This window comes from Strigops habroptila, chromosome 16 (genome assembly GCF_004027225.2).
Source record: "Strigops habroptila isolate Jane chromosome 16, bStrHab1.2.pri, whole genome shotgun sequence".
NCBI classification, from domain to species: Eukaryota; Metazoa; Chordata; class Aves; order Psittaciformes; family Psittacidae; genus Strigops; species Strigops habroptila.
The window spans coordinates 8,362,891-8,386,617 of record NC_044292.2 but is presented as its reverse complement, the minus strand read 5'-3'; the positions used below and the strand labels follow the sequence as shown (position 1 = coordinate 8,386,617).

The window sequence follows — 23,727 nt, the reverse complement described above, 5'->3', positions numbered from 1 at the left end:
TTCCTCTAGATATTGTGCATGTGGTTAGATGATCGAAATAAAGAGGAAAATCTGATTAAAAGAAAAGAAGTACTACTAGGGATAGGAGCCAGGGTGGGAATTAAGAAAGAGAACACTGAAAACATCAGAAGACAATCCTTTTAGGAAAAAAGAAATATGTGAAAAGTCAAAATAAGCAAAGGCTGTTTAACAAAGCCAGCAAGGTTAGTTGAAATCAACAACTCTAAAGATCCTGAATCAATTTTCTTGATCCTCTCCACACCCCCTTTACACAAGCACTGCTTCATGTTTATTTGGAACCCCTGCACAAAATTGTTGAGCAAAACTGTGTGGGTTTATAGAATCATAGAATAGTTAGGGTTGGAAAGAACCTTGAGATCATCTAGTTCCAACCCTCCTGCCATGGGCAGGGACACCTCGCACCAAACCATGCCACCCAAGGTTCTGTCCAACCTGGCCTTGAACATTGCCAGGGATGGAGCATTCACAACTTCCTTGGGCAACCCATTCCAGTGCCTCACCACCCCCACAGTAAAGAACTTCTTCCTTATATCTAATCTAAACTTCCCCTGTTTAAGTTCAAACCCATTCCCCCTTGTCCTACCACTACAGCCCCTAATGAAGAGTCCCTCCCCAGCATCCTTGTAGGCCCTCTTCAGATACTGGAAGGCTGCTATGAGGTCTCCACACAGCCTTCTCTTCTCCAGGCTGAACAGCCCCAACTTACTTAGCCTGTCTTCATACACAAGGTGCTCCAGCCCTCTTATCATCCTCATGGCCCTCCTCTGCACTTGCTCCAGCAGATCCATGTCCTTTTTATGTTGAGGACACCAGAACTGTACACAATACTCCAAGTGAGGTCTCACAAGAGCAGAGTAGAGGGGTTTTTGAGGGGAGACTGGTTTTGAGTTTGTTTTTAAAACAGAAAACACACTAGCTGTAGTACACAATGTATCAACTCAGTCCATTTTAAAACAGAAGGAGAGCTTTGAAGGCTGGACACTTCCACCTTCTATTCAGAATATTAAGGATTGTGACTTGGGAAAAACACAGTTGTTTTCAACTACAGCTTCCACCTCAGCTTGCTTTTCTAAGTTCCTTCACATTCTGTAAGAGCAGAGCTGCTCATTAACTAGAAGCTGAACTACCAGAGTTTTGCAGCACAGCACATGGTAATAAACTATTTGTCCATCTTGATTTCCTTAACATCCAAAGTCATGAATTGGCAAGGCAGCTGCTGACAAGATGCCTGTGCCACCTTTCCTGATGGAAAGCAGCAATAACCAGCTTCCCCAGAGTGAGCCCTTTTTGGGTTTAGTTCACAACAGCAAGGATAACGCACAAAAAAATGACTACAGGATAAATTAGACTGAGAAATCAAAACCAAATTAATTAGCTAGGTGACACAGCTTAACATCCCAACTTACCCCAAGAAAATCTATCCAAATGCTTTATATTTGATCCTTATGGTAGCAAACAGAGTGGATTTCCCAATGCCTGATTTAGTATGAGTTCCATCTTCTACTATGAGTTAAAGGGAAGAGAAAGGAGTCAGGCTAGAAGCAAACATGAAGATGACTGAGCATCTTCTCATGTCTAAGGACTTGCCCAAGGTTTCCAAAATGTCTCAAAGAACTTCATTCTATCTTCAAACTTTCCAAGTTTATAGTGGTTTTAAGATTTTTCCTCCTTTTCTTCAAGATGCTTCACTCCATTTGATTAGGATACAGTTTTCTAATTTCAAAATCATTGCATAACTCAAACTTGGATATCCTGAATTTGTAAGTATGTCAAATTCAAGCCTAATGAGAGACTTTGGATAATCAGATACCTAAATACTCACACCTGTGAACTAGTTTGGCCAGATATTAAAGCCCCAAATGCATGTTCTGCACAAGTTCTGCTTCCCCATTTATCAGCAATGAACCTTTTTGCAGGACAAACCAAAGTATTCCCTGAAATGCTGAAGCTTCACCTATTGTCTACAGGCAAAAGAATAAATGAAGAAAGTAAGCTGAAGTAATCAATTTGACTACAATGCCCAAAGTTTCTATGATATTTGAGTTTTCATACATGAAAAAACACTTCCCCAACTTCTCAAGCATGTATTAAAGACACACTACTTTATCAAGATTTTAAACCCATTTAATTGTTCCTGTCTGGAATTATTTCATTTTCTTTAAGTATTATACAGTCTTTTAACCAAAGTACCATATGCTAACTTTAACAGTAAGTTTTCAGGCACTAGCCAGATAGTATCTGACAACTTATAGTGAAATCCAGGACATAGTAACCTGAAGCACAATTAAATTGCCATAAGCATCAAGCGAACCGTTCCTGATATTTGTAGAGACCACACCTTTGTTAAACAGACAGCAGTGTACCTTCAGCATTTTACCACTTCACAAAGAATTTGCAACAGGAATATCAAACATATGTTCCAACAAAGAGAACTCTTTAATTAGTACAGTATAATCCTATTTTGAGTACCAAAGGTTTCAGCAGACTATCACATCTACTTTGTTTTTCTAGACAAACAGAAAAAGTAACCTAACAAGTCTGTTTGGAGGAAGGTGTGGTAATCTGAAGAAAAGACTTTGGGGAGCTAAACAGGAAAAATTCAAGAGGACCATAAACAGAATTCCTCTCAGCATCCTGAAGCATGTGTAGGCCTGCTTTGTTGAGCACTGTTATTTCATTTATTGGAAAAAACCCATATACTAAGTTTTGTATTATGCAGTTATAACTCATGGTATTTTATACACTGAAACATAAGGGGTTTTTTTCCTATTTATTTTGAGATTCAAGCATTGTGATGTTTGATACATTGAAACACTTGCTGTTAAGCAAGATATATCAGCTCAACAATTTAAATAAACCTAAATGGAACAGAGCTCTACATATACGGCAAAAACCAGACTTACTGCACTAGTTTTTACCACAGACATCTTAGAAACTATTAGTACTACACACATATCAAACTGAGAAATAAGCTTGGGGCCTTCTGGTCAATGATGTTTATGGCATTAACACTCCTGCCTGGCCTTACAAATTTCACTGCTGAAGATAACTTTTAAGACCTCTCCATCAACAAAAAAGGCACATTCATACCATCTTCTGTATGCTTTTATCCTTAGAGCTTTGACCCACCTCCTATCCCTCCATTGTTTTGGTAAATTCCTCAACTACTACAGAAGCCCAAACAGTTGGGCTGACTACAAAGTGTTCTGATTTTAAAACAGAATAAACCAGGCTGGTTCAATTTCTCTAACTGCATAAGAAAGCCACATTCCACATCAATTACAAAAGGACAACACCAACTCCGGCAGCAGCTTGCAAGGCATATCTGGTCAGATACAAGCATAGCATATAATCTCCAAAAACATTTGTAAACTCAATAGCCTGCTCAGCAACCCCCAGCAAAAGAAGCCTCTTAAATATACCATGTGTTACCACAGATGTCCCACTGAGAAAGTCCTTATAGTAAAGCACACACCATTAATACCAGCCACACACATTTCAGTTTCCATGGAAGTTAAACTGCAATTTTGTAGCACATAATTAAAAATTCTTCTGTCAGAGCAGTGCTGGAAATTTGTTCCAACATTTCACAAAAAGACCCCAAAACAAAAGCCATTCAGCTTCTCAATTTATGTGTTTGCAAATAATTTTAGATGACCTCTATTTATTGATAGATTTCAATAAATTCTAAAATGTCAGGATGAACACAAAGCACGTTACTGAATAGACTTTTAAAATGGTTCCCTAAATCCAGCCCAAGATAGGCAAGAAGGCCAGAAAAGCAGTAAGAAAATAAAGATGTATAGAATTAACAGCTCACCTGCTGTAGTTAAGCAGAAAATCTCTTTCTTTCTTACAAAGAAAGAAAACAACTGGCGTCAATCTGTGCAATTGAGCCTACTGTAGCAGAAGAGAGAACAAGCAGTAAGGCATGGACTTCCTGTCAGTGATGACAACTTTGTGGGTGCTTGCCTTTCTGAAAGTCATACAGAAAGCCTTACGAAATTTCTTATTTAGTGCCCCCATAGTCAATACAGTTAGATTTTGTAATAAGATGAGCAAAATCATCACTGATACCTGAACTGCTAAAATATTCACAACTACTGTGATAGACAGCATGCAGGAGTTTCCAGAGAAGTATTTTGGGTTTAGTGGCTTTTTTTCTCATCTCTTTGCTGGGGGAGCGGGGGGAGAAAGAGCTGAAAATAGTCACAAAAATCTTTACATGGTTTTTAATATAAGACTGCATTACATAAAGCTACAAAAATTATCTAATCAATCTAATTGCAGATAATTAATATTTTCTTTTTTGGGAGTGCTGGCAGGCACTACTGCAGTTCTCAAGACGACATCAAAATATTCTCATCTGAGACAAATATGATAAACGTAACTGGAAAGAAATTTTAGGCAAACCTTCCTCAGACCGCTGTAGGAACACGAAAATATTTAGTTACAATTCAATTAACCCTTATAACATACAGAAGGTATTTCTTCTCTACACATAAAACCTTTCAAAATTGCAGAGATTTGGCAGGTGGAAATTCTACTTAATCAAAAATAGGTATTTTAATACTAAAGTATTGGGAAAAAAAAAAAGCAACTGAAGTATTGTCTTCATAACTGCTTTCTCAAACACTTGTTCCTGTGTCCTATCATTCCCCCACATCCCCAGTGAACTAAAATATCAATAACCAGGTCAACATGTAACATTTTGTATGGGATCCTTATTTTCCACCACTTTAAAATTTTGATAACCAAATAACTGAGTGTCCAGGCTACTGCTGAAAATCCTGGACAGAATTTAAAGTTAGGATTTCCAAGACTCCCCACAAATTACACTCCCATGATGTCCCCCAAACTTATCTTTTTTTTTCCTTACACAAACTACCACGTAGACATCTAATTACAGCATCCCCAGTAACACCGAGTGTAAGATATATATAGCAAGCATCACACTATCTTAGCTGTTTCCAGATGGCATGCATGAATATTGTCATGTCATTGCTGTAGCTGGGTTCAAGAAAGACTCCTGGATGTCTGAGAAGATACTGGGCAACGCAAACACGTAACTAGTACACTCAAGGTTCCAACTGCAGTCTTCCAGACAAGCAGAAATATTTCATTATATTAAAAAAAAAATCATAACACATTCTGTACCACTCTAATAAAGGCAATGGACATTAGGATTTAATACAAATTGATATAGTCTTAAAATACTGATAGTAAAGAACATTGTATAGGTCAGCTGGTAAAAAATATAAAAAAAAAAAAAAAAAAAAAACACAGGCCAAGAACATCTGATCTTTATGTTCCTAAACCCTCTTTTAAATCTGTATTTTTATTCAAAGGCTAACCATCTCCTTTCTTTCTACTTAGAAGTCTTCTAGTGCTTTAATAAAAATGCAGTATTCTGCTTCAAAATCTATTTAGAAGTGTCCATATTCCTGTACTAGGAAGCCTTCCACAGTAATTTACATTGATTATTTTGGTATCTAAAGTAAGGGTAGTGTTCATAGCCAGCTCAAAGCTTTTAAAAACCTCTTAACGTTCTGTTAAACTACCAGTTGGCTCGAGTATCTATGGATACTGCCTACCTTTCTGTTTGGTAAAAAACAAATTCATGCACAGAAAACCCCCAGTATACTAGACCCCTTTGAAGAAATAATAAATTGAGATACTATGTTAAATAGAAACTAAGGGGCTTGGGGGTGTTTTTGGTTTTTATCATGATCATGGCTAATACTAATTCCAACATTATCAGTGGGGAGAAAAAAAAAAAAAAACAAACAAACAAACAAAAAAAAACACCACACACAAAAAAAAACCCTCGCATTTTGAATAGAATATGTATTCTTTTTATTTTGAGTCTGCACTTGGGACAATCAAGAGCCTCCCTTAAAAATTCCACTTTATCTTCAGTCACATGCTTAAGAAACATTTCACTAAAAAAAGCTAGTTGCTTTCCAGGTCACAGATCCTGGCCCCCCCACCCTCCCCACCCCCAACATAAACAGTAAAATACTGGGGGGGGGGGGGAATACCCCCAATACTGGCATGAACATCGGCATCAGAGCCTCCAAAGACAACTCACCTAAGCATAATTCAACCACTTGAATGCATCATTTGTCATTTCAACTTGCTAGTAACAAACTAGCACTAAATGCAATTCTTGAAACAATACGGTATGCCATATGGCTAAAACTGGATATTAAAATTGAGAATATCAATTACCAATCTACTAATGCTGAGAGCCAAAATCCATGGACAGTAAGAATTTAATCCAATTCAGTGACTAGAACATGAGCTCGACATACAGAAGACAAATCTACTGCTGGTTTCACAGAAGGCAAGCCACTCCAAATTTTTATTGCAATAACTACAAAACTAGCTGAATTAAATACTTCCTTCGCATTCATAGGTACAACATTAGGCACCGTAAGAATCTGCAAAAGCCACACGAGTTTCACTTGAATTGGCATCTTGTTTCACACTGATTGAGGAATCCTAACTAAGTAACTATGTGAGAAGAAACAGTTACAGTTGTTTTCCACATGACCAAATTAAAGCCTCCAAAGTACCAGGAAGTTATTACACACTGTAGCAGGCACGGTCTTGCTTAATGTCAGGAAAAGGCACCCTACAAAGACCAAAGAGATATATTTCTTCTATAATTTTTAAAGGAACCTGAAAGTAACTCCTTTAATTGAAGAATTTTCTTATTCTAAGTGTACTAGTTTAATTGTTCTAGGTTTAAAATTTTTAATAGCTGTAGAGTGTTTATTTTTGAATTAAGAATAATGCTATACAAAATTCTACATACTTCCTAATTATACACAACTTTACTGGTTACTTACACAAAAAGAATTCTCATTAAGTCCAAATACAACATTTTCAGATATGCATGAGATATGGACATTCTGCTAATATTTACTGTGGAATTCTACCTTTACATGTTGCTGAAGATTTCATGGTAGGATGCTTGCTATGCACTGACTTTGCATTTATCCTTGTTTAGTCCTTGCAGCTCCTATTTATCTTACTGAATAAAGAACCTCACTTCACCCTGCTCCTTTCTGATCTTGTGCTGAAAGGCCAAAGCAGTGGTACCAAAAAACCTGTACAACTAGTTTCAAGTTTAACAGCTGATTAAAAGTACCATCAAATGCAACTAATAGTTTATTGGATGAGTATTCTTGATTTAAAAAATTGTTCTTGACATGAGAGGTGTAAAATGCATTCAGCTAATTTCAGTTTTTTACAAAAATAATTAAAAACAAAAGCCAGCACAAGTAAATTGGCTGTACTGCTACCTCACTTCCTTCTGTATGAACTACAGCTGGGCCATTACAATAAACTAACAAACAGTTGATTACACATTAAGTCATAGATAAACAGTACTAAAAAGGTTGATATTACCAAAGGTTTGGAGGTCATCCTAATACAGGAGACATAAGCATTTCTTATTTTTCTAGCTAGGAAATGTATTATTTTAATCCTGAGTCTAGTACATCAAGTATTAACCACACTATTCTATTCAGGCTACCAAAGTTAAGAAGTTTGGAGTAATAGTTACAAACTGAAAGTCCATTTTTCTTAAGAGATACTAAAAACCACACATAAAAGGTTTTAGACATTTGAAACATCATTTTAAAACACAGTACTTCACAGACACAGAAGTGGTTTGATATCCCCCAAATCTTTCTCATTCTTTCCCATTAAAAAAACAATTACCTAGAGTATGACAATAATTCCAAGTCAAAAGCAGTTTTAAAAGCCTCCACAAATTGTTAACATTCTGAAGCAGATGGGAGACATTTGTATTATAGGAAGATAGCTGCCTGCAGGGACTCTGAGGATTACCTGGCTATAGAGAACCAGCAACAGTAAGCAGCCCCAGCAGTTTTTGTATACCTGTGCTCTAGGTTTAAACTACTGTTTTTCAGCAAGAGGCTTAATAAAAGCCATGAACGTTTTGATGGTATTAAGCAGGCACTGCAAGGTAAAAGAGAAAATCATGTCACCCCTTTATCCAGTAAGAGACTATATGAACATTTCAATAAAACTAGTTACTCCTCCCACCTAGTTGCTATCTGGAGAAGCTCACAAAAATTATAAAAAAAAAAAAAAAAGAAAAAAAAAAACCAAAAAACAAAAACAAAAAAACCCAAACAAACCACCAAAACACCAACAAAAAAACCCCCTCAGATTTCTTGCAGCGGTCTTCCAAGCACTCCTCCTACCCTCACCCCCCAAAAAAAGAAGAAAGGAAAGAGAACGAGAAAGTAAATGTAAAATATAATTACGAAATAAGATCTAGTTTGGCAAAGCTGTGGTGAGGAGGAGTTGAAAAATGAGAGCTGCCTTGCTGCAAACGCCATCTTGTTGCAGCTATTGGGCCCAGGCACAGAAAGATCCATTCATTCACAGCAAAAAAAGAAAATCAAACACACACCCTGGCTAATCTACAGCCAACAAAACAACTACGCTATTATCACCCCTTCTCTTCTCCTAAAGCCCACAACGGAAAAAATAAACCCCACTACATTACATTCGGAACAAATTTAGGTATTAATGTATAGTCTTTGTTTTCTCACATGTATTTCACATCCACATCGACAGCATTTTGTCTTCACATCCTTCCCTTAAGCAGATCAGCTTAGAACAGGGGATAAATCTCTCACAATTAGGTGCGGATATTTTACAGCAGCAAAACGTTTAATTTTTCAGGCTTAATTCACCTCTCCAACTTAAGCCAACTATCCCCAAAAGCTGTTTCAATAATCACTTAAGTCTTACATTTACAGCCCTTTCCTCCTATTTTCTGCTATGGAGACAATACATAATAACGTGGCAGTCGGCATCCTAGAAAGGATGGCTTATTTAAAACAAGCCCAAACCATGACTTTGTTGGAGAATAATGAAACATCACATTCATTAGAATTTCAGTTCATCTTCAGGAATGATAATTGATGTCTTACAACGACCTCTATATTATTCTGACTTTCTTCTAGACAAGATTTTCCTTCATATTTACATATAAGACTTTACACCTCTTCATTTCCTGCAAAGCTGTAGAATTAAAAATCCTACATCTTAAATATCCCCTGTATGGAAAAAAAAAAAAATAGTGAAAGCCTTTCAATAACAAGCTGGGAATCGAAATAATATTTTTAACAACATTTCCGAGGAGAAAGCTCCATTTTTCTATTGTGGCAAGCACCCTCCATGATCTTCGTTATCGCTGCTACGGGCACACAAAAATATGCAGCACCGCGATACATGGGGGAACAACAAATACGAGGTTTAAATTCACCCTCGGTTCGGATTTTAAGGAGAACAAAACCTCCTGCACCCCTCCCGCCGACAGCACACACAGCAGGAGCCCGACCTGAGAAGCCCCTCGGCGGGCTGGGGCTGCTTGTAGCAGTCTTACCCCGTTTGTCTCACCCCCGTCTCCTCTTAATCAGTTTTCCACCATTACAGCAGACACCATAGCTCGCTCCTGAATCTCTTCAAATTATTCCCTCTGTCGGCTGGATCGCTGGGAAACTCGCCTTTTGTGTCTCAACGCGTGCCAGAAAACACCTCAGACCCTCTAACAGAGACCACTACAGAATGATTATAATTAAAAATGGAACCCTGCAAGATCCAAGGTCTCCTCCCTTTTCGCCTTAAAGCCTTCAAGAGAGAAACCAGTCCCACCCCCACCTTTTTCCCCTCCTCCTCCAGTTACAAACACGCTTCTTTTTTAGGGGAAGCTGGAGCACCGAGGAGGTGGTGAAGCGCGGGGGAGGGGGGCTATTTCCAACCCCACCATACTAAGAGTTGGACAAAACCATAAAGCCGCCCTTCTCTGCTGCGGGGGCCGTGAGGAACGGGTGGGCGAGAAAGAAAAGAAGGAGGAAGAAGAGGGCACCGCCAGGGAACGGGGAAAGGGGGGGGGCACCCCGGTGCCCAGGCGACGCGAGAGCCGAGGGAGCGGCGGAAGGGGAGGACGTGAGGGGAAGGGGAAGGACGCAGGGGAAGGAGAAGTGCGGCAGCGAGGAGGAAGAGCGGGGGAGGGGAGGAGAGAGGAGAGAAGGAAGAAAGAGTAGGGGCCGAGGACGAAAAGCCGGGGCCGCCGCTGGCGGGAAGATGGCCTCAGGGTGGGGCCAGGGGCTCGGCGAGCCGGGCGGCGGCGGGAAGGCGCCGAGGCTGTGGTACGGATCCCCCCACCCCACCCACCGCCTTCTGTCCCCTCAGACGGTTACCTGCCCTTCCGGCCGTAGCTCATGAACCGGGCCGGTACGTCGGTGGTACGTCGGTCGCCCACGGCTCCTGCCCGCGTTCCGCCGGCCTGGGAAGGGGAAGGGGGAGTCGGAGGAGAAGAAGGAAAAGGAGGGGGCAGAGGAGGACGGGAGCCGCCCGCGCTCTACCCGCCTGGTCCCGAGAGGCAGCAGCAGCGCCGACCGCGGAGCCGCGTCGGAAGGGGAGCGCCGCGGGGGAGGAGGGTGTCGCTGGGTCTCGACTCCTCCTCGCACGCCGAGTGCCCGCTCAGCTCCCCGCAGCCATCAGGAAGCAGCAACTTAGGCGCGGTTAGCCCCCCTCCGCCCCGCCCGTGCTGCCCGCTCGGGAAACCCCGGCTCGGCTCCGCGCCCCGCCCCCGGCACCGCCCCGCCCTGGCGCCGACGGCGAGCGCAGGAGGCCCCGCGGTTTGCACCGAGGGGGGACCACGGCCCGGCGCGCGCTCCCGGGCGGGCAACGCCCTTCCAGTCAGGGGAGAGGGAGAGCGGGCTCCTTCCTGCCGCGGCCCCGCTTTGAGGCGATCCCGCCCCCAGCGCGGACAAAGGCCGCAGGCTTTCGGCGAAGGCAGGAAAGGGGTTTCGCTTCTGCTCTGCCGCGCCCTGGCCACAACCGTGTAAAAGGCTGTCGAGAACAAAAGACAGACCTGAAACAGCGCCTCACAAGCGACGCTGTTTAAATAGAGAGTTCCCTAGAGGCAGCAGGGCCCGGAGGAGCAGCAGGCACCCCTCACTAGGACAGACATGGCTTAATATAAAAAGCTGCAGAGCACGAGCGAGGGACAGATGCCTTCATACAACCATCTTTACCTCAGGAACTCGACGAGTGGCGATTCTGTAGGCTTACAACTTTTTTCCAACGTTGCTTTGTAAGGGTGTTCACACGGCCAAAGTTTCCACATCTGCCTTTTAATGTTCTCCTCCCAGGATGAGCACCCATCACGGCTCTGGAAGGGATTGCAGAAAATAACAAATCAAAGGAAAAAATAAATGAATATATATACAAAAAAATGCCATTTCTGTTTTACACACTGGGCCTCACGTAAACCAGGCAGGACAGATGTTACCAAGATGGAATCACTTCACACCAGCTCTCTCATACTGCAATATTATTACTTAATTACAGAAAGTAAGTACACATACAGAATTGCATCACCTTTTCTCCCTCAACAGGTCTAAATCTGTGGGGGTGTTCCTCTATTTGTTTATACTTTTTTTAAGAGGTGAGGTTACCTTGCTATGTAAGTAGGTTTATAATAAGAAATAAAAACCCCCACATCATTACAGCACATTATGAATTAAAAACTTAACCAGAAAGAATGTTAGTAAAAAAAAAAAAAAAAAAAAAAAAGTTTAAAAAGACCGATACTTTTTCTGCAGATTCTTCGCCCAGCAGTTTCTTGCTTCTCCAGCATTTAAAACAAACTGTTACTTGCCATCATGCTTTCTGGGAAGGTAGGCCTGGTTACCTGTAATTAGTAAGAGAAAGAATAGGTTTGCCAATTAAATTGTAGGGAAATGGATTGGCTATTATTTAGGTTGTCTGTAAAACTATTAGACTCTGATGTGGCAAAGCCTTTGATTTCTAATAATCGAATGGTTGTTTTTAAATAAACTGTATGCTGTGCTAAAGCTTTAATTCTACACCCTGAGATTTACAAATAACAAAATAGGGAATTTGCTGAAATTAGAATACAGGATTCTTGAGTTTCAGTCCCAAATTACTTATATTCTGCTCAGTAACCATAGGGAAATAATTTCTGTTGCACCTCTGAAAGAAATATGGACACATGTACATTGTGGACAGGAATTACCTCATTAAAATCTGTGGAACTATATGTGTGCAGATCGTGGATGTATGTTGATGTACTTGAGACTGGGACTAGACATTGCTCTAGCATTCCCACCTGCAAAATCTTGATCAAATGTAAGTGTTTAAGAAACATCACAAGTTTATTAGATATTTGCAAAGTTTTCTGGATATTTCAAAAGCAGTTACACACATTACTGCAATATTTAAATCAAATAATCTCATGAAGCTTTATAGTAGGCATGTTTTTAATTTTTTTTTTTTTTTTTTTTTTCCCGTTAGAGATTGCTTTTATCTATAGCAGAGGTTAAAAGTTCTTTGTGGAAATTTGTGTGGATTTGTGTGGAAAAGAACAATCGTGTACTACATTGTGAGAAAAAAAGCAGCATACAAAAAGGATTAAAAAACAAAAGAGCTTTCTTTTGCTAAGGAAAATTAATCTTGTGAGATTTTGAGGAAAAATTTCATCTAACACTGGATCATACAGAAGAAATAATGTAATGAACAAAAATAAAGTTCTGAGGTTCTTAACAAATAGTAAATCACATTTTGCTTCTTTGAGAGAGTAGTGGCATTGAGATTTTGTTATGGATTAGAAGTTTTTTTTGTGACTTAACTATATGATAATAAGCTAATGCATGCTTTTTTCCCACTGGACACGCCTTATCATAAAAATGCCTGCTGCTTTTCTTCCTTATAATTCTCTTATATGCTTTTAGTTGGCATTTTTCTCCTGGAGCTTGGTTTAAATCTAGAGAAAACCTCTCATATATGCAGGTTGCTCCGTAGTTCTCAGTTGCAAAATTTCTTAGACCTTTTTCTCAATTGGTTGCTATTAACCCCTTTATAGAGAGCATACTGAGTTAGATCTTTAGGCAATTTCACTAGTTGGCGTGTTTCTTCAGCTGTTTCAAGCATAATGGCAAAACTATCTGGAATCTGTCATACCTGCTACGCCTCTGGAAAAACTGTTTTTGCAGGCTGGTCTGCCATTCAAATCCTGTGTATTACAGCACCACTATAGCAGACTGGTGGTGAGGCTGTGAAAAATTACTGGTTCAAGCCTTTTGTGGAATACAAAGAAATTGGTTGTTAAGATGAAAAATGGCTGTTTCAGTATTACTGTGAAACTTTTCCAAATGGGGAACAATTATGTCATGCACTGTTTTATACTTTTACCAACTCCTGATTAATAGGGCAGTTGCTTAAGCAGAGCCAATAATTGCATACACATCAAAAGTTGCTTCCTAGCTTTCAGGATCTGCTTTCACTGCTACATGTCTGTGACTGCCGTCAGCAGGTAAAAATGAAGGCTCTGGAGGCTTTAAAATATTTGTGAAATACAGACTTAGGAATCTTGGGAACCAAAAATGCCATTTTTCTTCCTTCATCTGCCAAGGTCTTACACTGTTTAAGAGCAGGGGAGCACTTGCAGGGAGTGAAATTCCTGGAATGTTTCTGACATAACTGGTCTTTTTGCATATGTTTCATGGTAATCAGATCTGTAAAACTTCGTCTGACCTCTGCAGGATTGTATCAAAGTTTATATGTGATACAATCTTACAGTGCAATACAAGTATGTAATTCTGTAATCTATATGTATACTTGTTCAACAAAATAACAGATCTTCTGGGCTGGGAGTAATTTGAACCTTGAAACATGTACGGCTGTTCTAAGGTTGGTCCAAGCCTGTTTGTACACTTACCAAGCACTCTTCTTCTTTTTTTTTTTTTTTTTTTTTCTCCTTCTATTTATACAAACCCATATTGAGAAAACCAGAAGAGGGGTTTGGTGCTTTTTCCTACAATCGGAATTGATATGAGCTCTTTTGAACAAGATTGCATAAGATCTTGTTCTATTTTTCCTTCATATTCAAGTGTGTGTCACTAGTTCACATTTTTTGATGTACCTTTAAACTTGGGAAGCTATAGCTTGGCTTTTAAAAGTCCTTTGGTGCTCCTGACAAAGAGGCTGCCCTACCTGGGCATGATGGAATGTGGCATGGAACAAACATAGCTGGCTTTGCAGTGGCTTGAATCACAAGAAACATTGCTAGGAACAGGGGAGAATATAAAATAAGGTATTAACGTATTTTTGAAAATCTCATACCCTGTACTGAGCAGAGGTCGTTCAGAGCTGAGGTGGAACCAAAGGAGTAAGTGTACAGATATTTAGAAGCAAATAAATGGAATTCAGTTTTCCTGTATGCAGCCTATCCTGCAGCTGTAATAGCAACAAAAGGCATCATTATAATAATCTTGAAAATCAGATTCTACAGCATGTGAACACATATATATAAATACATACACGTGCACACAACCTGCTGCACGCCTGTAGGTTTTCCTTTAGGTTAGCAATCTTTAAAGTAACACTTCAGTTGCTCAAACTGCTTAATCAGCATCATGCAAAAGCCTAAAGCCTAATATTTCCCCATTTAAAAGAACTTTTCCTCAAGGGGATCATTGTCTTATTGAGCAACTAACAGAAAAACAACTAGTACCCTGGAGATGCTGAGAATGCAGAATCCACATTGATAATTCAGCCTAGCTACTAAAGTTTTCATGACGTCAGACACATTCAACCTGCAGTGAAGTTTGCCTGCAAGAAATACATCCAGATAAAAGGATTTGCTCACCTAGCTACATGTCAGATTCCTGTAGAACATTCTTCCATCCTCAACATGGCAGTTTTGGAAGCAGGGCACAGGTGTGTGTCCTGGTGAAGCTGCTACTAAACATTGGAAATACTGATTCTTTCAAAGAGTCTTACCTTATTTCATTGCTGCAGTTGAAGGAGACCTTCAGTGCTGCTGCAGTTTCCAGAATCCAACAAACAAAAACCACATTCACAAAGAAAAAATATTTGGAGTTGGGGGACTTATACCACCATCCTTGGAGAATCTATGTGTAGTCAAACAAAGCCTATTTGTGATAGAGGAAAGGGATAAGGCATGCTGAGAAATTTCAGTAGTCATTAGTTCAATTGTAATAGGTAATAAAATGAGTTGATTCAGTAATGGTTACATCCTGTACTTAAAAAGTAAGTATTTATTTGAGAAATTGTACTGAAACTGAGCAAAATAGTGATGAAAGGTTAGATTGAAGAAAGGGTAGACTTCTGTCATCCACATCAAGCAAAACTGGCAACTGATTTCAGCCCAACCACTCTGTTCTTGCAGTGGAAGAGAACTCAAAGAATAAAATATGCATGCCAATCTCATTATTTCAGAGGCAGCTCCAGAAAAATCTGTGTGAATGTTATATAAGGTTTGTAGGGGTTATTCATAGACTGTATGATGATGTAGGCTATTGTTCATGTGGCCCTAAGAGCTTTAGGAACTGAAGGTGCAAAATGGTTAAATGACATGGCTGGGCATGAAAGTTGTGAGAGAAGCAATTAAGAATCACCAGTCACCAGATGTTGTGTTGTATGAGTTTAGTTGTGTGTATGTTTAGCTTAGCACACTCCCTGCTGTGCTGGTCTTGGACAGGAAAGCACTGCACAGAAAACCTAGAAAATTTATTCTAATGGTACATTAAACCCAGTCTGGGCAGGCTAAATGACCAGTGATTCTGAGAAAGACCTGCATATTACATTTTCTTACTCACCACAGCAGAAGGAATTAGTTTGAGAAATTCATGAAGACCATCTGAGGAGCAAAGGGAGAAATTTCTTTACCAAATTGAGCTGTGAAACCCCAAGCTAATGGAATCAAAGCGTGGGTGCTCAGGGCGCTTCTCTACCTTGTTGTTCAGTTACTGCTGAGAATGAAAGAACTTGCCACAAAGACCTACACTTCCTGCATCGCTGAAAACTGATGTCCTTTGAACAAGAGGGTGAGGTGTCTTCTAATTTATGAAGGCAGAACTTTTTTGTGACCTCTGGGATTCTGTTAGAGTAAACATCCCAAATCTCAATCCTCTTGTCAGCAAAAATCCCAATTCTGCAAAACCCTTTTTTGTGAGCACCTGTTAGAAAAACTGTGCTCCTAAAATTCATGTTTCCAAGCAACGAAACAAAACACACAAAGTGAAACATCTCTCAAGCCACTACCCAAGGGAACTGACAGAGACAGTTGCCTCGTTAGTAGAGCCTGATTATCAGAGGCCAAGCAGTACTATTCTGAGAGCTCAGAGCAGAATTTAAGTTATATGAACATATGCTATGCCAGAGTTTTACCTGTCTTAATGGCCAGAATTTCACTGTGCATGTTTGAATGCGTAAGCTGGTTATAAAAGAAATGCAAGAGCAAATACTGTCATGAACATGAACAGAGAGGTGAGCTTGCACTCTGGCCTTACTTGCCATGAGCTGGGCAGCTTCAATTACTCAGCACTGGATAAAAAGGAAGATGCATAGTTTCTAACAACTTTATTTAAAAAATCAGAGCCATAACTCAACTTTTTTATTTCATTCCACTGTTTCCTCAATATCCACAAACCAGCTTGATACAGAATTCTGTGTTGAAATCCATGAAGGATCCTTTTGTTTTCAAGGTGCTGCCTTGCTTTTCTTAGGGAAATAACTCCCATTGATAACATTGAAAACTATGTTGGCTGTGCTGTTTGTATACAATATAGACTTTTCCATGCTGTGCATTTCACATACTGTATCTTAGCATCTCCTTGATGCTAACTATTGTTTATGAACATTGTTGTTTACTTTAAAGGCAATCTGACTTCAGTTTTCTTCTTATCCATGCTTCCACTATATCTCTTCAACTCCCTCCACGGGTGACAGTGCATGGTTTGCTATCTTAATCAGTTATGTTGTTTAAAGAAAAATCCATTTACAGTTTATCCTGCCTTCAGAACAGTATTGTTGATAGTTCCTCCATATAGCACAAAATAAATGGGTTATGGCTGCTTCAAGAAGACAAATTTGAAGTTCCAAGGTGGGACTCTAATCTTTTGAGTTTTATTCTTGGCTTAGCTGTGGAGGCTGGTTCTGAATGAATTCTTTAGCTCCTTTGCTTTATATGTGCCAATGGGGAACGGACATAGTAACACACAATGGTATTGCAAAACTTAATCCAGTAACGCTTTCAAAATACTTGGAGATTCTTGGATTGGCAGAGATGAAGAAGTTGTGACTATTGTTGCTGCTGTTACTGGGTTCTTTTTCACAGCTCTGGAAATAGGATTCAAAACTCATTGCCAGGGATATGGGCTGAGAAAAGTTAAACTCCTCTCCTGTATTTTGCGAGATTTGCATGTGGAAATATCTGCGTGTGTTTGAGCCAGTAGGAAGTTTCTCTCTTGGGAAGAATTAATGTTTTAGTAAATAAACAGCAAGCAAAACTGACTTTTTATACAATTACACATAATGGAAAAAAAAATAAGCCCCTCTACATGTATATTTTTGCTTAGTCAAGCCAAAATATTTATTGAAGAAATAATTTTGATGGGAAATATTTTCATAAACCTTAAAACACAAACAGATTTTGACTAACAAGTTCTAGAGGGTCAAGGAACACATTAAAAAAATAGAAAGTCAAAGTAATATAAATGGCCTGCTTTCCCCAGTGGTAGCAGGTCTCCAGGAACAAACACAAAACTAGGAGGAAAACCCATAAAAAACCAAGTGTTGTCCAGAAACCTCTAACTTTTAGTTAACTGAACAAACTAGTTTTGAAACTTATAATAAATTCTGTTTGTAGGTGATTATAGTGTGTTGAGTTTTGATGCTTGATTAAAGACATTTTTACTTGAGAATTCTAACAGCTGGAAACCAGGTTTTACATTATACTGTGAACAACATGCTGACAACTTTCTTACCTACAAAAGCTCAGCAACAGAGCTATAATATTGCCTATGTATGTTTAGGCCGAGTTATGCTGTTGTATTACTGATGTGTATTATGTTAATCCAATAAAACATAAAGACCATTGTATCTTTTGTGACTTCTCCCACACTGGTACCAGGAGGGATTTGCATTGGTAATATAACAGCAGCAGAACAATCTAGAGAATTGTTGATGTGTCCTATTTTGAGGTTATGGATCCTAGCTGCAAGTAGGTAAAATTCCTCACTAACTTCAGTGGCTCCCAAAAGCTTTAGAACATCCTAGAAAAGATTCAGCATTATGCAAGACTGACATATCAATATGTTATTCAGCCCTTACTTAAAAAAAATACAAAAAAGTATGGTGACAATTTCAAACACGTGAATTTACTGCAGTATTTTGAACAGCTTAGGTTACTGGAGAGCACTTCAAAGCTAGTACTTTGTTTCCTTTGAATTTAATGTTTTTAAAAAGTAATCAAATTGTTTCATTCCTCTATATTCCTACCTTTTTGTTTAATTTTTCAGTCCTAATGATTATGGGCTACCAACATAATGTACCTACCAATAACTGGGCTTGTAAGGGATTTAAAAAGAACACCTTGGAGAAAAACCAAACCTGGAAAAACCAGGCCATATAAGAAGCAAATGTACTTTTCACTATTTAAAGCTTGAGTTTCATTTATTTATGATCAGATTGGTCATTTAAATTTTTGCATCTTCTTACAGTTCTATATTGGGTTTTTAATCCTCATAACAAATGTAACACAAATAAAGAGGAATAACAATTTAGTACTTTAATAAAACCTCTTTCCACTGCCAAAATTAACATTGGAGTCAAAGATAAAAGCACTATGTGATTTACCAAAATGCACTAGTCCGCAGATATACATCTAGATACAGCATCACCCTTTGGCACTCACTATTGATAGTGCTCCTGTTTATTATTTATTAATTTCTGTTACTTTTAGCATTTTAGAATGTGACTGAAACTCAGTGATTCTTTCTGTATTCTTTTTTCCTGTGTGAATCAGCAGGTGACATGATATGGATTTTAAACACTCTCTGCTTCCCAAAGCAAGCAATGGCATTTGGCAGATGTGACTCCCCCTTTATGCTTTCAGATTTTGACTTTCTGCCAGCCTTGTGGTAGGCTGCCTGTTGGTAACACGTTTCACAAGAAAGGTGTCAGATACGACTCAAGGGCAGCGTTCTGCACTATCTGTATGGACTGCATTAGCTTGTTTTCAGTAATACCCTTGCTCAGCCTGTGCTACAGCTAAAACCAGATCTATGTACTCAACTTCTGCAAGCATATGTATGGCAGAGAAGTGAGGGGGGATCTTAGGAACAGAAAGATTCAGTCTGGGGCGCTAAAAGGGCTATAGCTCTCTGCCAGTCCTCTTCCTAGTAAACTACTCAGAGTAGTCTGCGCTCTGGATCACATGATGAGCAATGAGCTGGGCAGGCCTCTCTCCCTCTGTTTGTATTGCAGCTGTACAGTGTCTATTCCAGCTTTGCTGGTGACAGGTACAGAAGCAGGTGCTGCTGCTGTTATTTCCCCAGTATAGCATGTTCTGTTCTGGAAATAGGTTGCTGATGAACTAAACTATGCCTGGTAGAGCTTAGCCATACACGCTCTGCAAACACAGCATGCTGGTTTTGTTACAGCAAGAATGCATTCTTGTAGGGAATATATTCACCATACACTGAAACACTAGTAGCATAGCCACACATCCCAGAGATGGTTGTGGAATTTACCTGTTGAGCTGAAAGCATCATAAGCTGTATCAGTGTATTGCCGTGCTTCACTACTGTGGCTGTATCACTTCTGCAATCTGAGCAAGGATCTTGGCACGGATACATGTATACCACAAAGTAGCACCAGTTTCTGCAGACCTAGCTCAGAGATCGTCAACATTGTGTCACATTTTTAACATCATCATTTCCCTAGTATACTTAACAGGCACTTCCAGAGTCAAGTTAAAATGCAGTTCAAGTTGTTTTGAGGCTCAAACTAGGCATTTGGACTGACTGGTCCCCAGCCTGGAATCTAACAAGTTGCTTTTAAAGGACGCTGAAGACTAGATAAAAATCTAGGAGGTGAAATTAGCTCATTAAAATTAGCAATAACGTAGGCATTAACTTGATCCAGACCTGGTTTTCCATAGTTTTTCTTACTCTGCAATTGTAGCAGATTTACATTATGGCTAAATTCCCCACTGTCATCAATAGAAGTTCTGCCTAATTCACTGTGGAAGTGGGATTGCATGCCAGTAAGTCATCTTTATGACCCATTTTGATAATACTTGTTTTAGGGACTAGGCACAGCTTTGTGTGCAGTTACGAAATGCAACTCAACAGTTCAGGATAATTTGGGGTTAAATCTCATAATTAAGAACCACCGTCTTGTGCATCGCCCATCTTGGACACACCACCTGAAGTTATTGGGTAAAACACAAACTGCCCTACTTAGTCTTAAGTTCTCACTTCTCACAGGCAAGGCTTAAGTATGTTCCCTGCTATTCTGCATACAAGGAGGTGGAGGAAGGAAGTCTGGAGAGGAAGCTGAACTTCCTGTGCCAGAGATTTTATACTGGAGCCTTCCCTGAATTCAAGACAATGTAGCAACAGCTTAAGATGTGAATCACTAGAAATGCAGACATGCAGGGTTTGAAGAAAAACCCGTCTACATCCACACCTTAGGGATGCATGTGTCTGTGAATTCATAAATAACAATCTGACTAATTTTTGGACATAGCAGTTGCCTCTTCCATCCCCTACCCCATCTCCAGACTAATGAGAAACTCCTTCTTTTTTTTAGTTTCATTTCTCTGAACGTCGTTTCAGACTTGTGAAGTAGTCAATTTGGGCATCTGAATAAATCCTGGGTACATGGGTATATGACTGCACAGACAAAAGAAACAGGCACCAAATGGCCATCTGAAAGGAGTAGGCCCAAGAAAATGGGAGAAGTAAGAAGGGCTGTATAAAACAGAACTGTCAACTGATTAGACACATGTATGCACTTGGAGTTTTATAATTATAAATGGATGAAGAAGTCACCAAACTTATCCCACAGATGCTCAAATTATCCTCATAATTTGTCTGTTGTTTTATGATGTTAACATGTGTTACCTAGCACCTTGCACATCAATTACAGGATTAAAACTTAGAGATTTGGGGGATTAAGTTTTGTACTCAAGATGTTAGGATATGTTAGGAAATAAAAAGGTAGGAATTGATCAGAAACTTTGGATTTTTCAGTATTATTATTATTATACACCACTGAGCGGTGGGTTTAGAGCATCACCAGTCACAATTCACAGAATAAAACAAGGGCAAATATTTTTTTGTTAATAATGAATAATTTTGATTAAAACCTGTGGGAGGCAAGGGCATACTCTGATGAAATATGCTTTTCTTGCTAGTGACAATGAGATAAACTAGAGAAAGGAAAGGAAAACTCTCTTCCTTTTCTGGCCTGGAAGAGCATTATTCCTTATGTTCCTTTTTTAATCCAGGCAATTTCCTGTACTTCTAAAGCACAATCTCCCACAGGAGGGGTATTTATATAGCATCTTCCACCCCAAAACACCATGAAAAGCAATAAAAAGACTGCATTTATTTTTCCTGCTTTCAAGCAGCTTATCCTTTTCTGATTAAATGGTTCATGTAGATGAATCTCCTCTCTCTCCTGTGCTCTTTGATTTCACCTTGCCAATTTTCTTACCATTGGGACACAGAGCAGCAGCATCCCAAGCTGTATGCAACAATCACAAGCCTGTGTAGAACTACCCCTGTATGAGATGATGCAATGTCGGTCTACACAGTGCGATAAGAAACAGTGCATAGGTAGCACCAGCAAAGCTTACAGCCTGCCATCACAGTATGAGAAGGTAAACAGAGTGATTAGGTATCCAGCCCACGTGGTATTTCCCATGGTCTGCTTTATGCAACTTTTAATCCTAGGCCCACATTCAGGAGAAATATATGCAATATCGCACTTTAATTCAGGTGAAAATTCCTGAATGACTTAGACAAGTTGGACAAAAGATGAGTTTAAATGTTTTGATGATAAAGGGATTGAGGCATCTAACATGAGGAGAGGATGAGCAAGCTTTGGATTCTTTGGCCTCAAGAAGAGATGTTTCAAGAGGGATCTTAGCAATGTGTGTAAATATCTGATAGAATCATAGAATAGTTTGGGTTGGAAAGAACCTTGAGATCATCTAGTTCCAACCCTCCTGCCATGGGCAGGGACACCTCGCACCAAACCATGCCACCCAAGACTCTGTCCAACCATGTCACCCAAGGCTCTGTCCAAACTGGCCTTGAACACTGCCAGGGATGGAGCATTCACAACTTCCTTGGGCAACCCATTCCAGTGCCTCACCACCCCCACAGTAAAGAACTTCTTCCTTATATCTAATCTAAACTTCCCCTGTTTAAGTTCAAACCCATTCCCCCTTGTCCTACCACTACAGCCCCTAATGAAGAGTCCCTCCCCAGCATCCTTGTAGGCCCCCTTCAGATACTGGAAGGCTGCTATGAGGTCTCCACACAGCCTTCTCTTCTCCAGGCTGAACAGCCCCAACTTTCTCAGCCTGTCTTCATACGGGAGGTGCTCCAGCCCTCTTATCATCCTCATGGCCCTCCTCTGGGCTTGCTCCAACAGATCTATGTCCTTTTTATGTTGAGGACACCAGAACTGTACACAGTACTCCAAGTGAGGTCTCATGAGAGCAGATTAGAGGGGCAGGATCACGTCCTTCGACCTGCTGGTCACGCTTCTTTTGATGCAGCCCAGGATATGGTTGGCTTTCTGGGCTGCAAGTGCACACTGCCAGCTCATGTTCAGTTTCTCATCAACCAACACACTCAAGTCCTTCTCTGCAGGGTAGCCAGTTCTCCTGATAGTTCTTCCTGATGGGAAGGTGAAAGAAGACAGAGGCAGACTTTTCTCAATGGGCACCAACTGACAGGATGAGAAGCAGTGAGAACAACCCAAAATACAGGAAATTCCACTCAACCAATCAGAACACTACTTTTACTCTAAGGGTGGTCAGACACTAGAACAGGTTGCTCAGAAAGACAGTGGCATCTCCATCCCCTGAGAATTCAAAGCCCTGAGCAAGCTGTTCTAGTTGAAAACTAGCCCTACCTATTATCACAGATATTTTTTTGTGTTATTACAGTGAAAAATAACAACATAAACTTGTTCGCTCCCCATGTGGCCCAAGTCAGTTGAGTTTCAGTGTTTTGCAGGAGGTATGAGGGACCTTTTATGAAGATGAAAAAGTCTACTCTAGATGTGCAATTTTAAAGTAAGGAATATAAGTGTATAACTCTCTTTCCTCCAAATAATCTTCTCACACAATTTAGTCGACCCTACGCGCTGCCTTCCAGCACCGTGCCTGAAAACAGACATTCCCATAGGCCACTCAGGCTCACTTGTGCCATCTCGTGGAAGAAAGTAGAATATTCTGTTAGGTAGAATAACAGGTGGAAGGACAAGTTCTCCAAATACAAATGGTGTACTTATTTTATGGCCTTCTGGTTAGCTAATCCCACCTATTTTGCCTTTAAAAACAGCTGATGAGACCTTATGTGCAGTGCAGAACAACTTCTAGAAGGAAATAGAAAGTAGAATCTTTCTTCATGGAACACTGGTGTGTCTCCAACAACTGCCTTTTCACAAGGGATGCAGCCACTTGGCAAGTGGTTCAGGGTTAAAAAGGATAGCATCTCTTACCCCGTGAAGCTGAGCAAAACTTCTTGCCAAGTCTGATCTGATAAGTGTGGAGAGTTTGGAAAGCAGACTACAGAGACT

General features: G+C 40.0%; 1 protein-coding gene across 11 annotated transcripts in view; it reads right to left on the bottom strand.

Annotated features, from left to right (window-relative positions):
- GNB1 (G protein subunit beta 1) overlaps positions 1-10,742 on the bottom strand; it is a 39,505-nt gene extending 28,763 nt beyond the window's left edge. For 3 of the 11 annotated variants that reach the window (XM_030508225.2, XM_030508216.2, XM_030508226.2), the window contains exon 1: positions 10,272-10,742. The gene's annotated coding sequence lies outside the window, so the exon portion shown is untranslated. Of the gene's footprint in view, positions 1-7,881; positions 8,014-8,324; positions 9,347-9,454; positions 10,171-10,271 lie in introns of those variants that run through there. The other 8 variants (XM_030508222.1, XM_030508223.1, XM_030508228.1 and 5 more) reach the window with 6 other exon arrangements.
- Positions 10,743-23,727: the final 12,985 nt, after the last annotated feature.